Source organism: Thalassophryne amazonica, chromosome 16 (assembly GCF_902500255.1).
Source record: "Thalassophryne amazonica chromosome 16, fThaAma1.1, whole genome shotgun sequence".
In the NCBI taxonomy this organism is placed as follows: Eukaryota; Metazoa; Chordata; class Actinopteri; order Batrachoidiformes; family Batrachoididae; genus Thalassophryne; species Thalassophryne amazonica.
Window position 1 is genome coordinate 48,755,271 of NC_047118.1, and position 15,569 is coordinate 48,770,839.

Here is a 15,569-nt window from a genome sequence, read left to right on the forward strand (position 1 = left end):
AGCAGTACCGGATCCGACGAGCGGAGGCAGTGGCCACCTGAGAATTCGGGACTTGGCGGTTCCAGTACTTCCAGGGTTCGGTGGCAGAGGAAATCTGGGTGGTTCCGGTTCGACTTGGACGGACGTCTCCTACCTTCGAGCCTGCCCACACGACACCAGTGGAATTCGGCTTAACCCCAAATTGTCAATTGTTGTATTGGTTGTGCACGTTTCACAACAGTAAAACCTTGTTATTTACCTTCTCCATTGTCCGTTCATTTGCGCCCCCTGTTGTGGGTCCGTGTTCCTACACTTTCACAACATGGATTACGTAGATGTTCTAAAGAATTTGGACTGACTATGCATTTAATGCATTGTGAATACAAAGTGCTCACTACATACATGTTAATTCATACATACAACACACAGTAAGTTGAACACAATTACCTTTCTGACAGAACACAAATACAAATTTTGAAAATTTGTAAAACTTTGCATAGAACAACAGCAAAACTACACAAACGACACAGTCAGGATTGGTGCTGCATTCATGACATATCATGAAGTCAGAAATGACAAATTCCAACTTGGAAAAATAATTTTAATGTGGATTTTTAGTTCAGAAACCTGGGTGGAAATTGTGCACTCTGGTTGATCTGATTAGATGGCATAAGAACAACGGTGCTGCACACATGTCTGCAAACAATGACGACATGGGGAAAAATTAAAACAAACTGCATCACTGCAATCATCAATGAGCTGCAGTCAAAGCTGCACCTGACCGCCATGTTATTGCTGCGCACAGCTGGAGAACACATATGGTGCCATGTAGAATATCACCTAACGAGACGCCACTGCGAGGCGCGTGCATTGGCGGGCTGTCCTCACACTGTAATAAATAAAACCACATAACACCTTTGCAACATTCAAAGGATTCAAGGATTCAAAAGAATTTTATTGTCATATGCACAAAAGAACATGTTCCCTGCACAATGAAATATGTCTACAGCATTTAACCCATCCTAATTGCCAGTAGGAGCAGAAGTCGCCATTAGGCGCTCGGGGACCAGCTCCAGATGTACATCCCTGCCTTGGTCAACAGCAGGGCTGAGCAAACCAAGACCGACCCATAACAAACGACACACAACACACAACACACATAGGCCGGCCCGGTACATAAACACATATTAAAAAAAAAAAAAAAAAGCACACACGAGGGAAAAAGGAGAGAAAAAACCCCTCATAGCCGCTGTGTTACACAGCAGCAATGAGGGAAAAAACCCCCATCAGCACAGAAAAACAATAATCACACAGACAAACAAAGACGCAGGACGACAACCGAGATTTGAAGGACCAGTTTATCAGAACACTCCGGAGGCAGCCTATGTGGCGCTGTCAACGGCCTTGTCCGACAATCCTGGAGGGGGAGGGGCTCAGCCCTGAGCAGTCCACTGTCCACAGTCAACGTCAGAGCTGGAGAAGCTGAAGGGAGGGGGATGACCAGGGGAGTGAGGCTTAAGTGTTGATCTTCTTGAGGAGGTTTTTTATCACAGCGGCCTTGGAGTGCAGCTGTGTTTTGGGGAGGCCAAATGAATACCAGATTAGCAGACGCCTGAAAGATTCCACAGTTCTGAGAACAGAGTGGCTCTCAATGCATCTGAATGTAGAATGTGGTCTTTACAGACGGTCAAAGCGGGTTTCCAGAGCTGCAGTCCTGCCCGAGATGTTTTCCAGCGTGCGGTTAACACCCGCCGACTGCGCAGCCACTGCCTTCCCAATCGAATCAATCATGTAGGGCAGTCTGGACGGCCCAATCAAAGCTGCCTCCACTTTCTTGATTTTCCGGTAAACCAGCTCCATGCCCGCTTCACACAGCAGAAAGCTGGTCACCACCAAGCCAAATATATACACATCTTCGACGTCCTCCACAGAAAGCATGTAAAGGCACATGACCTGCCATCTCCTCCACGAGTCCATCACGTAACCCATCACATGCATCCCGGCAGGACAGGTCGGGTCCTCCGCCCCGAATGTCTTGTAGAAAAAATAGTGTCAATTGCGTTCAAAGACCACTTTAACAGATCCATTTTTGTCGTTTTCCAGAAGAACAAAGCTGCAGCCTCACAGACAACACGCCACAGAAGCAGGAAAGATAAGGAGGGAGGGAGAAGAGAAAAGTGTGTCCGTCTCGGCCGAGTGCAAGCTGGCCGAGACGGACGCACATGAGCTCACAACATGGTCACCAGTGCTTCAGTGTGTGCTGCTCAGAGGGACACGCGGAGCCGGCTGATGTGTTCATGGTATGAGCGCATCAGTTCATTCATGTAGAAAATTAAAGGAAGAAAAAGTCATCCATGTCAGTTCATTACTTCCTGGTGTACACCCAGGAGGGGGATAATTCTTGTATTGTCTGCACTTTATAACAGGAATTAAATATTAAAAAGTGCAGTTGTATTGTATGTGTGTGTCAGTGTGTGTGTGTGTGTAAGTTTTTTGTTGTTTTTACAGTGAGAACAGAATCATAGCCAGTAACATGATTGTCTTACATTTAAACAGCACATTCATTGTTCTTATGAAGTTCTGTTTTGTGCTTTACACATTTTCGACTCGTAAATGTGTATAAATAATATGTCCAGCATGTAATTGCTGCTGCTGTGTGAGCGCCATGTACATCCTCGCACTGTTCAGATTGTTCTGTCTGAGTTATTTTCATTAGTTACTTCATCCAAACCATCAACATGTCTATTAGACCCCATTCCTACCAGGCTGCTCAAGGAAGCCCTACCATTATTTAATGCTTCGATCTTAAATATGATCAATCTATCTTTATTAGTTGGCTATGTACCACAGGCTTTTAAGGTGGCAGTAATTAAACCATTACTTAAAAAGCCATCACTTGACCCAGCTATCTTAGCTAATTATAGGCCAATCTCCAACCTTCCTTTTCTCTCAAAAATTCTTGAAAGGGTAGTTGTAAAACAGCTAACTGATCATCTGCAGAGGACTGGTCTATTTGAAGAGTTTCAGTCAGGTTTTAGAATTCATCATAGTACAGAAACAGCATTAGTGAAGGTTACAAATGATCTTCTTATGGCCTCAGACAGTGGACTCATCTCTGTGCTTGTTCTGTTAGACCTCAGTGCTGCTTTTGATACTGTTGACCATAAAATTTTATTACAGAGATTAGAGCATGCCATAGATATTAAAGGCACTGCGCTGCGGTGGTTTGAATCATATTTATCTAATAGATTACAATTTGTTCATGTAAATGGGGAATCTTCTTCACAGACTAAGGTTAATTATGGAGTTCCACAAGGTTCTGTGCTAGGACCAGTTTTATTCACTTTATACATGCTTCCCTTACGCAGTATTATTAGACGGCATTGCTTAAATTTTCATTGTTACGCAGATGATACCCAGCTTTATCTATCCATGAAGCCAGAGGACACACACCAATTAGCTAAACTGCAGGATTGTCTTACAGACATAAAGACATGGATAACCTCTAATTTCCTGCTTTTAAACTCAGATAAAACTGAAGTTATTGTACTTGGCCCCACAAATCTTAGAAACATGGTGTCTAACCAGATCCTTACTCTGGATGGCATTACCCTGACCTCTAGTAATACTGTGAGAAATCTTGGAGTCATTTTTGATCAGGATATGTCATTCAATGCGCATATTAAACAAATATGTAGTGTTGTGTGGGCCGCCAGAAGAGGAGGTACTGCTGGCCCACCACCAGAGGGCGCCCTGTCTGGAGTGCGGGCTCCAGGCACCAGAGGGCGCAGCCGCCTCACAGGAGCAGCCAGGGTGACAGCTGTCACGCATCACCTGCAACAGCTGTTACCAATCATCTGATCGGCAGGGGTACATCAGCAGGACGACGTCTCCACCTCTTTGCCGAGATATCGTTCTACCTGGAAGGTAACATTCTCAGCTAACTGTGTGACAGTAACCTTTTGTGACTTTTGTGCGTTGTATAACAGTCTCCTTTTCCAACAAGAGGTGGAGGTAGTTTTCCTGCCGTGCGGATTGCTGGGTGCAAACGCGCCCACATTTAATTGTTTCTTTGTTCCTCGCCAGCAGTACCAGGTCCGACACGCGGAGGCAGTGGCCACCTGGGAATTCGGGACTTGGCGGCTCCAGTATTCCCGGGGTCTGGTGGCGGAGGAAATCGTGTGGTTCCGGTTCTGCTTTGGACAGACGTCTCCTATCTTCGAGCCTGCCCACACGACACCTTTTGTGATTTGGCTTTTTGTCCATTGTTGTAATCTGTTGTATTTGTTGTGCCCATTCACAACAGTAAAGTGTTGTTATTTGACTTCCTCCATTGTCCGTTCATTTGCGCCCCCTGTTGTGGGTCCATGTACCTACACTTTCCCAACAATGTAGGACTGCTTTTTTGCATTTACGCAATATCTCTAAAATTAGAAAGGTCTTGTCTCAGAGTGATGCTGAAAAACTAATTCATGCATTTATTTCCTCTAGGCTGGACTATTGTAATTCATTATTATCAGGTTGTCCTAAAAGTTCCCTGAAAAGCCTTCAGTTAATTCAAAATGCTGCAGCTAGAGTACTAACGGGGACTAGAAGGAGAGAGCATATCTCACCCATATTGGCCTCTCTTCATTGGCTTCCTGTTAATTCTAGAATAGAATTTAAAATTCTTCTTCTTATTTATAAGGTTTTGAATAATCAGGTCCCATCTTATCTTAGGGACCTCATAGTACCATATCACCCCAATAGAGTGCTTCGCTCTCAGACTGCAGGCTTACTTGTAGTTCCTAGGGTTTGTAAGAGTAGAATGGGAGGCAGAACCTTCAGCTTTCAGGCTCCTCTCCTGTGGAACCAGCTCCCAATTCAGATCAGGGAGACAGACACCCTCTCTACTTTTAAGATTAAGCTTAAAACTTTCCTTTTTGCTAAAGCTTATAGTTAGGGCCGGATCAGGTGACCCTGAACCATCCCTTAGTTATGCTGCTATGGACTTAGACTGCTGGGGGGTTCCCATGATGCACTGAGTGTTTCTTTCTCTTTTTGCTCTGTATGCACCACTCTGCATTTAATCATTAGTGATTGATCTCTGCTCCCCTCCACAGCATGTCTTTTTCCTGGTTCTCTCCCTCAGCCCCAACCAGTCCCAGCAGAAGACTGCCCCTCCCTGAGACTGGTTCTGCTGGAGGTTTCTTCCTGTTAAAAGGGAGTTTTTCCTTCCCACTGTCGCCAAGTGCTTGCTCACAGGGGGTCATTTTGACTGTTGGGGTTTTTACGTAATTATTGTATGGCCTTGCCTTACAATATAAAGCGCCTTGGGGCAACTGTTTGTTGTGATTTGGCGTTATATAAATAAAATTGATTGATTGATTGACTGTTTGTGCACGCGCAAATGAACTTACACGAAACCATCGCAGTGGGATCGTTCATGCCTGTTCAACTGTGTGTCTGTCCCAACAGCGGGTGGAACTTTTCATGGTTCTCCAATTTTATTTATTTATTTTTGCTCTTTTTTGGCCGGTTTCTGCGTCCTCTGCCCATCTTCGTGTTATGTGTGAAGGGACTGTAATTTCTTCCAGTTCTTTGTGTAATATACTGCCCCTTACAAAGAACCAAATTGATATATTCCTCAGTTTGAATTTATTGAAAGTCACACTGAAAACCAGGCCCTCCACAGACCTTTTATTTCCTGTTTGGATATAACGCTGTGTAAAATGTTTCAATGAAGTAAGTTGCTGTCCGTGTCATTATCTTTGAAAATGATTCTGCCTCACATCACCTCTTGCTGACTGCTACTGTTAGACAAAATTCTGCTATACGGACTTTCTGCTGCCGACATGAGGAAGCAGCTCAGCATTGACCTGGACGTCCACTGACAAGCTACGAAAAAGGACAGGACAAACAAATGTGCAACCACTGAGAAGTTCTCTATCTGATGTCTGCTCAAGTTTTGAGCCCTACATAACTTTCAACAGATTTGCCAGACATCAGCTAACTCAGCTGACAAGAAACACATTTAATTAATGAGAAATGGACAAAAATGGACACAAATGGGTGAGCTATTTGTCATTTAATTTTTTATTTGTTATGAAATCAGACATTTTATTGAAATTCCGATATTTTACTGGCATTCCAGTACTAACGTAATAATGGCTGTGTTCGTGCATCTCACCCCCCCCCCCCTTTTTTTTTTCAGGCAGAATTTTGCGCGGCGCACTGGTCCCTGTGTCATACATAAACAATATCTCATTGGTGTTCTGGACACTTGAGACACTATAGGACAGGATCACTCAGAGAATTTCCTAAACTGAGGATGAAAAAAAATATATTTTGTATGATACATGTCAAAATTTGATTTTTTGGGGTGTAATTGTGAGCTCAGCTCGGTGGGGTGGAAGGGTGGGTTGGGCTTCCCCTCAGGAAGCCCCACACTGGAGCCGCCAATGAGAAATATATATATATATATATTATATCTATCTATATATATATATATATATATATATATATATATATATATATATATATAAATTCATTGAAATTGGATATACCTAAAACTATATATGTCATAAGAAATGCATTTGTTCAGTTAGTTTGAACAAATATGGAAAACGTTATGAGGTCTTTTCTGGATAGTAGATGCTGCTTGATAATCATTAAATAAATTAACAAATTTAAAGGCAATCGTCCAAAAGCTTCACCACATAAAGTGAAAAGTTGAAGGAATGTGTCATCGATGTGCCCCGAATATAATTAGATAAACAGTGACCTCTTCTGGTAAAAAAAAAAAGTAGCACAAATGACAAAAATGTGTGCAAAAGCAAATCATTCGCTTATCAGGAGCTGAAATAAATGCAATAATATATTGCATATTTTGGTGATTTTCTATAGATGATTATATAGAAAATCACCTAACTATTTGCTTTAAATTCATCTTAAAACTTTAGAATAAAATATACAAACTATGTAATTCTAATTCTCGTAATTAATTGACTGATGGTTGCACATGGTGATATTTTCTCTGGTAAATATAATGGAAAACTTGGACATAAAGAACAAAAATCTATCCAAACAAATCATCAGGCGAAACAAACAGCAGATATTTCTATCATTAAAAAAAAAAAATTCATATAACAAACACTAAAAGGAAAATCATCTTCAGTATTTGATACACTTATAAGTTTATTTCATTAAAAATCCATTAAACTGTGGCCATGATAATTTTATGCACAATAAGTGAAAATACTTTACTAGAATATAAACACATGCCAAAAATCTCAGGGTCATAACATCATCCCCCCCAGCAAGCTTGAACAGATATTAAAGTTTGTAACCAGCAATATTCCACCAACAGGCCACAAGAGCTTGACATACAGATAATGTCATGGAGACTTTGGACAGAGTTCTTGATCACCAGATGAGAGTCAAAGTGTTTTAGCTATGCTCAGTTGTTCTAAAACGTCTCCTTAAAAGTTTTGGTTAACACGATAGTTTGTACATGCACAGATGTACAACGGTTGGAATTTGAGGGAGCATGATGTCCCAAACATGTAAGTACAAAATGTATAAAAATAGTATAAAGTATAAAATAGATTTTGACCTATATGAGCCCTTTAACACCTGGCGCACACGCGCGCACACGCACACACACACGCACACACACACACACACACACACACACACACACTGAATAAAGTCACTTTAAGGACTTGTGGCATTTGCTGGGACCAATCCTGCTGAAAATCATTAACTTGTCATTAACAACGGGTTCTGTTCCCACATGTTTTAAATCAGCTGTGATTAAACCCATTATTTTAAAAAAATAATTTAGATCCGAGGTTGTTGCTGAATTGTCATCCTATATCTAATTAGCCTTACGGTTCAAAAAGTTGTTTCACAGCTAGTGAATTATCTTGTCGACGAAGACCTTTTTTGAACCACTACTGTTGACCTTTAGAACATACCATTCTACAGAGACACTGCTTAGTTTGGAAAGTGTTTCAGTAGACTACGGAGTTATGGAATTACTTCCATTGTTATGCCAATGACACCCATCTTTATGTAGCGGTAGAGTAACGGTCTTTTGGTGCGAGCCGCGTGGGTTCGATCCCCCACCATCGTCCTGGCCACGAAGGCCCTGCTGCTTCAATCTGGCGTCACGAACAGGATGTGGGTCACAGAGTATGCTAACATGCACCTGTGACTTCGGGACGAAGTCAAAAATGGTAGGGAGATGTGTAGCAGGATGAAAGTTCCGGGTCCCAGTTGAAAAGATGTTCCCGCTAGCTTGGCTAATGGGGAGTTCCCTTTTGGCTGACCTGGTAGAGGAATGGTCTTTTGGTGCGAACCGTGTGGGTTCGATCCCCCACCGTCGTCACAAATTTCTTGTATTTTTATTGCTTTTTGTTTATGTTTTACGGTATTGTAATTGCTAGAATGGATGGTTGCCAAGGGTCAACTCTTTGTACCCTGCTCTTGTGAAACACCTTAAGATAAACTGCATTACGGTTCGTTGCTATACAAATAAAGCAAATTGGAATTTTTTAAACCACTTAACATCACTTATGTTTCTTTCTTTAGCTTCATTAAAAGACTTTTGAATTTGATTTGATTTTTCTAATAAATGTGTTATCATTTTTGACAACCTCAGAGCAGCACTCCCTGTGATTTTTAGCGCCCCCTTGAGGGAGAGATGCATCTCAGGTAGAATTGTTCTGCTCATATATTCACTGCATTATATTTACTGCAGTGTCATCTAATTGTATCTGGTTCTTTGCCGTTTTAAATATGAACTGAACTGCCATATTACTCATGTGATCAATGTTATGGAACGTAGTGTTGTTATTATGGTTTATGGACAGGGGCAGTAAGCCCCAAGAGGCGGGTTGCAGTCTGCCATTAATGTCGAAGAAGAAGTCGTGGAGGAGGTGGGTGAGGGGACATTTTTTTTGGAAATCGTTTTTTGGTTTGTGGACTTACAACGGCGCTGTTGCGATTAAATGGTAAGCACATGAAAAAACTTGAGCGATTTCTCTAAATGTCGAGTATACGGAGGGGAATGGTTATGTTTGTGTGTACTTAACCGAGTTTCCCCACAATCAATAGCTGGATGCCAACTTAAGCTAGCAGGCGAGGTATTTTATTTGATAATTATCTCACTTGTAAATAGTTGTCAACAACATCACTGCAGACAAGAAAAAACCCAACATTTTGTCGTTTGTAGTTGCTAAAATGTGTTGAGCTGTTAAGGTTTCAGACGGTGTCTGATGTGCACGTTGCGCTAACTAGCTGTAACTTTGCCTTGTGTTCGGCCCCTTTTTCAGGAATCTGCTGGTTTACAGCGTCAACCCACAGTTTCTGATCACATCACAGGCTGATTGTTCGGGCGTCATTGTTTTTTACTGTGACTTAACTGTGTTATATTTCTTTGTGTTCGCTGGAGGTTTATTCGTCCATGTTTTTTAACAACACAAAGGGTTATTCACTTGCGGAGAATGTGTTTCCACTACCATTGCACAAAGCTGGCTTAAACAGATTTTAAAATTTCAGAAAGTTCCCAAATAAAATAGAGAAATAAAGAAGGCACTGGCTGTAGCAGGGGTGCCAGCCAAGTGGTTAGTGCACTTGGTTTCAATGCAGAAGGTTCCTGGTTCAAACCCCACCCCTTAGGTTTACCTGTAAACCTGATTTTGTCCGCACACAGAAAGGGTAAACTCAGTACAGAAGAAACTCCCAATTTTTTGCGCATGCACAAATAGCGAAAATACAATGGTACAGGGTAATCCCAATACATTACACCGTATTCGTATAGCAAACGTCTATTGGTAAATAGGGTTTTCACCAGCACAGCTGAGCATAGGGGGCCCTTATACTGTTATTTGGGCCCCTTTGCTGTGATTTAACCAGCATAGGGTTTTTTCCCCCTGCCCCCCCCCCCCCCTTAAAAAGGGCATGTCGCACGTTATTTAACGTTTGACTTGACAACACAAAGTAGCCCTCAAAATGCAGGAAACGGTGTTTCAAAGGGTTATAAAATTCAACGTTTTCCCAGACTCTCCTACAATACTCGTGCCTGCAACGCTCGTCGCACGGCTACGCCCCTCTAAGTTCCCTCCCATGCTGTGAAAAAATCCTGGTGAGAACCCTGATAGCGTCTCTCTCATTGGCCAGTATAGGTCACATGATCATGAGGCTACGTGCTTGTATTTGCTAATAATGCATAGATTCCAAAACTTTGTTAGAATAGAATAGAGCCTTTATTGTCATTGTACATACACATAGATAAAATGAAATTTGTCCTATGCATTTAACCCATCCTAATTACATTTAGACACAATCCAACCACTAGGAGCAGTGGGCAGCCACAGTTCGGCGCCTGTGGACCAACTCCAGATGTAGACCAAGACAGAGAAAGGAACAGACCCTAAATAAGCACTTTTTTATTGTGGATTAGGCTGACTACTAATCCTAACCATCACTCCTAATCTTAACCATAACAAGGTTGTGCTATGTACAAATATATAAAATCGGCCGCAAGGGTGGCCAGTTTTAAATTGTATGTGCATTAGCTTCTCGGTTTTGGTCGTTTGTGAGTTGGTGGAATTCCGGCGTTTCGTTTCATTGTAGATGTGGTAGAGTTGTTTTATACAACATACTCTGTTTTATTTATTTATTTATTTATTTAGTTATTTATTTGGATGTTTTTCTTTTACTTGAAAGGAGTGAAGTTGTCAGTGTCATCATCACAGTGGAATTCCAAAAATAAATGATGCGGTCAACGCCATGATCAATTGCCACCATGTGTCCAGCTTGTCCGTCTGCATTTCACCCACAAACACAACACAAAAACAGTGTGTGTGTTTGGGTGCATGGAGGTGCCAGAGGCAGTGCACGGGCTGGGTTAAATATGTATAATGTGTTGTGAGTCCGACGTATACACGGTTCTGGATAATAGACTGATGTCTGCGTTATTTTTAGGTCATTACCAGACTCTTATGTTGCGAAATAGGGATCCGTTGCTCACTTGGTTTTCATACTACGTATTAACGGTGTTGTTTCATACACTTTTGCGCCATGAGATGTTAACGACCAGCTGTAAATAGCTTGTCTCTGTTGTTTTCACACCAAATAGCAAAATGGCTAACAGTATTTTGGGCCGTAAAGGCGACTTGTGACTTAGAGAAATCGACTTCTTATCAATTCTTAACAGGAACCGGTTTTTGATACCCGTCCCTAATGATGTTATTGAAGGCAGAGCTGAAGTCCACCAATGGGATCCTGGCATAGGTTCCTGGGGAGTCCATATACTGGAGGATGAACTGCAGGGCCAAACTGACTGCATCATCCACAGACTTGTGGGCTCTGTAGGCAAACTGCAGGGGGTCCAGTAGTGGGTCAGTAATGAACTTGAGGTAGGACAGCACCAGGCACTTAAATGATTTCATTAACACCAAAGTCAGAGCAACAGGTCGGTAGTTATGTCCTGTGATCCTTGTTTTCTTGGGTATGGGGATGATTATAGAGGATTTGAAGCACAGTGGCACATGGCTTGTCTCCAACAAGGTGTTGAAGATTAGGTTTTCTCTTCAGGAGCTAATGCATAGCTATAATGTTGTGGTCTGTCAGTAAAAGCTTGCACAATGTGCAAACCACCTTTTTGTTTTGACACAATTTGAAATAATCCCATGTCACCCACAACCTCACAACAATCGCATTGTGGGATTTAGTAATAATGTTTGTATCTGAATTGAAGTGCATTTAAATCAAACAGGAAAATTCATAATAAATAACGATGCATCCATTAAAAATATTGTTCATGTAATCTATTACATAGAGTAAGTGTGGCTGCCCTAACTCGTATATTTCTGTCAAGTTTCATAAAAATCATAGTATTTGTTAGCATTTTGCTTAGAATAATCCTGTCTATGTATCTGGACAGTCACTCAGACTTCTACTTTGCTGCACATGTAAAATAATGTATTTTTGCGGTATGTGACGGTCTCTTGAACACTAATACCCTCACCCCCCTCCACCATGCCTCTTCATCACTCCCTCTGCATCTTCTTACCTTTCCTCTCTAGGCCTAGAAGTTGGGTCTGGCTGCGTGCCTCCTCTATTGTGCATGCGTTTGGTTTATGAGCTGCAGTTAAGCCTGTTGCCGCAGCTCGTACTCCAGAGGAGCAGCAGCAACAGCAACCATCCCCACCAGCTCATCCACGTCACCTGGAGACTCTGGCAGAGTGGTAAGATAAGGAAATGATCTGAATGTAGTTTGTCACTGTGTGTGTGTGTGTGTGTGTGTGTGTGTGTGTGTGTGTGTGTGTGTGTGTGTGTGTGTGTGGGTGGGTGGGTGGGGGGGGGGGGGGGGTCCATTGAACCACATTAATGAAATGTATGTGCAACCAACTGAATGCTAGAACCAGACAGCAAAATATCCCATTTAAATTTTGTTGTATTTATATATTGATGTTGTGTGAGATTGAAGACCAGTTATTTTAATAAGATGATGTTGGGGAAACTCATTCAGTGTTTGTGGCAGGGTGCTGCAGACAACCCATTTTGAAGTAATACTGCAGTTAAAATAGTAGTCTTCAATATGCTGCACTGCATTGGCAAACTTAATGTTGGTTTATTCTTAGAATTGTTCAAGGAGAGACTGCTTTTTCCAGTTTTATATAAAAAAAACTAGACATTTGTCATGAAATGCCCCACGCACAGTACTATTTTCCATGTAAACTGCAGTAATATGTACATGTGTGGGGGAGGTATTTGGTTGAACCCTTGTGTGTTTAATGTAAACTGGGATACACAGTGGAAAAATTGGAGATTGACATTATATTTATTTAGAGGATGTAGCCAACAGTGACCATAAAAAGTCGGTAGCCTTCGAACGAATGCAACTATTGGTAATTTTTTAATAGTAGGTCAAGGTCACTGGACTTCAAACCCATGCATAGTACTCTTCCAGGGCATGTGCTCACCAAATATGAAGTTTTTGTGTACAATAGATGCCCAGCCACATTGTGGTGAAGGTTTTTGTGGTTGTGACCATCACGGTGACCTTGAAAGTAGGTCAAGGTCACTGGCCTTCGAACCCGTGCTGAGTACACAAGACAGGCCTGCACTGCGTGCATTAGATGCAGAGCCATTTTGAAATGGAGTTAAGTAGGTCATGGTCATCTGAAGTCATTGAACTTTGAACCCGTGTGAAGTACTCCTCCAAGGCATGTACCCACCAAATATGAAGTTTCTGCGAGCAATAGGTGCCCAGGTACATGGTGGCGAACAAATTTTAGGCAAAGGATTTGACAGTTGTGACCACTGGTGACCTTGGAAAGTAGTTCAAGGTCACCACCCTTCGAACCCATGCGAAGTACTCCTCCAAGGCATGTACCCACCAAATACAAAGTTTCTGCGAACAATAGGTGCCGAGGTACATTGCGACGAACAAATTTCAGGCGAAGGATTTGACAGTTGTGACCTTGAAAAGTAGGTCACAGACAGCCAGCAGAAGGCAGAAAAGTGCTTCCAAAAAAATTTTTTTCGGCATTTTTTGTTACAAGCAGGCATCTATGCTAGATCAAGTCCTTATATAGTAAGGTTTCAGATCAGGGGCGAAGCCAAAAATAAAAATCATTTTTTGGCGGTTTTTGGGCCAAAAAGCCCCATTTTTGGGTCAAAATTCAAAAATGGTCCAATCCTTTTGATATGCATATCAAATTACTCGTCTTGATGAGTAGAGTTCAAAAATATATAGTTTGACCTATTTTTGACCTTGTGTTATGTCACAATGACCGAAAATGTGGACAGGTCAACACACTTTTCGTGAAGGGTCAAATTCATAAAATCAGTTATGATGGTCCGGTTATGACAATTTTGGTGTATAATTATATGTTTTCTTGCACAAGAAAACCAATAAGACAACTTACATAGACCATTATGCCAGTCTTAGCTATGAAAATACAATTATGTCAGATAAGATGGGTCTATTGATTAGGGGTGTCGGAAGAAATCGATTCACGTCCGAATCGCGATTCCTATTTATTACGATTCTGAATTGATCCAAAATGTCCAAGAATTGATTTTTAAAAAGCATTTTTTAAACATTTTCTTGCTTGCTCACTGCGTGTACTGTTTGTCAGGCGACTTCCGTACTACAGCGTCCCCGCGAGGGGGGGGGGCGTCGTGCTTCAAACACTCGTGAGCTGCAGAGTTCAGTGGCTGTAGCTTAGCATGGCGGACGAAGAGCTAATTCAGCCAGCACCGTCTTTGCTGAAGGCAAATGTTTGGGCGCATTTTAGATTTTATTATTTGCTGCGTAAGAAGGAGCTTGATATGACTTATGCAGTGTGCAAAATCTGCAAAATGAAAGTCAAGTACTTCGGAAACACTTTAACTCCGCAAGCCCACATGCTACGCTATGACCCGGAGCTAAAAGGAGCGGAGCAGCGGTATCTGCCGACTACTGAACAGCGCTTCGCTAAACTGCCAGCCACCTCCGAACGCGCAAAGCAGATAAGTAAATTTACATCTAGAATCACTTGATTAACCTTGTAAAGCTGCATTTTCTTAAACATAAACGTTTTTTAGTAATATAACTTTCTCAGAGCTCTTTGAATCGAAAATCGATTCTGAATCGAATCGTCACCCCAAGAATCGGAATAGAATTGAATCGTGAGTTGTTGAACAATTCACATCCCTACTATTGATTAACTTGATCCAACTTGAAAATGGTTATGACATCAAAATTGATCATAATTGGCCTCTTTTACATCAAGCACATTAATTAAATATAAGAATTGCATACGTATGTTTTTTATGAATATAAAGAAAATCAGAATTGAATTGAATTATTTTATTTCGACACACATGGTTGAATAAAAAAAGAAATACAATAATTACTAACACAAAACAAAACAACAGTACAGCAAAACAAAAAACAAAATACAATAATCCAAAACTGACCAAAATCAAAATCCATGTGACCGAAAGGGGGTGGGTAGAAGCATAACTTATCAAGACCCACCCCTTATTCCACGAAATCAATAAATACACTCACTACTAATTAGATTCACACACATGCATGTATGCAAAATATATATATATATATATATATATATATATATACACACACACACACACACGCACGTATGCAAACATATATATACAACCCCTGGCAAAAATTATGGAATCACCGGCCTCGGAGGATGTTCATTCAGTTGTTTAATTTTGTAGAAAAAAAGCAGATCACAGACATGACACAAAACTAAAGTCATTTCAAATGGCAACTTTCTGGCTTTAAGAAACACTATAAAAATCAGGAAAAAAAATTGTGGCAGTCAGTAACGGTTACTTTTTTAGACCAAGCAGAGGGAAAAAAATATGGAATCACTCAATTCTGAGGAAAAAATTATGGAATCACCCTGTAAATTACCTGCATCAAATCAGATCTGCTCGTTAGTCTGCATCTAAAAAGGAGTGACCTCCAACACGAGAGATGTCAATTGAAACAAAGGAGAGGATTATCAAACTCTTAAAAGAGGGTAAATCATCACACAGTGTTGCAAAAGATGTTGGTTGTTCACAGTCAGCTGTGT

At 41.3% G+C, this 15,569-nt stretch overlaps 1 protein-coding gene across 4 annotated transcripts in view; it reads left to right on the forward strand.

The window, feature by feature from the left end:
• The first annotated feature begins 8,835 nt into the window (after positions 1 to 8,835).
• LOC117528519 (E3 ubiquitin-protein ligase TRAF7-like) overlaps positions 8,836 to 15,569 on the forward strand; it is a 35,780-nt gene continuing 29,046 nt past the window's right edge. For 2 of the 4 annotated variants that reach the window (XM_034191156.1, XM_034191155.1), the window contains exons 1-2: positions 8,837 to 8,975; positions 12,054 to 12,215. The gene's annotated coding sequence lies outside the window, so the exon portion shown is untranslated. Of the gene's footprint in view, positions 8,976 to 12,053; positions 12,216 to 15,569 lie in introns of all 4 variants that reach the window. The other 2 variants (XM_034191158.1, XM_034191154.1) reach the window with 2 other exon arrangements.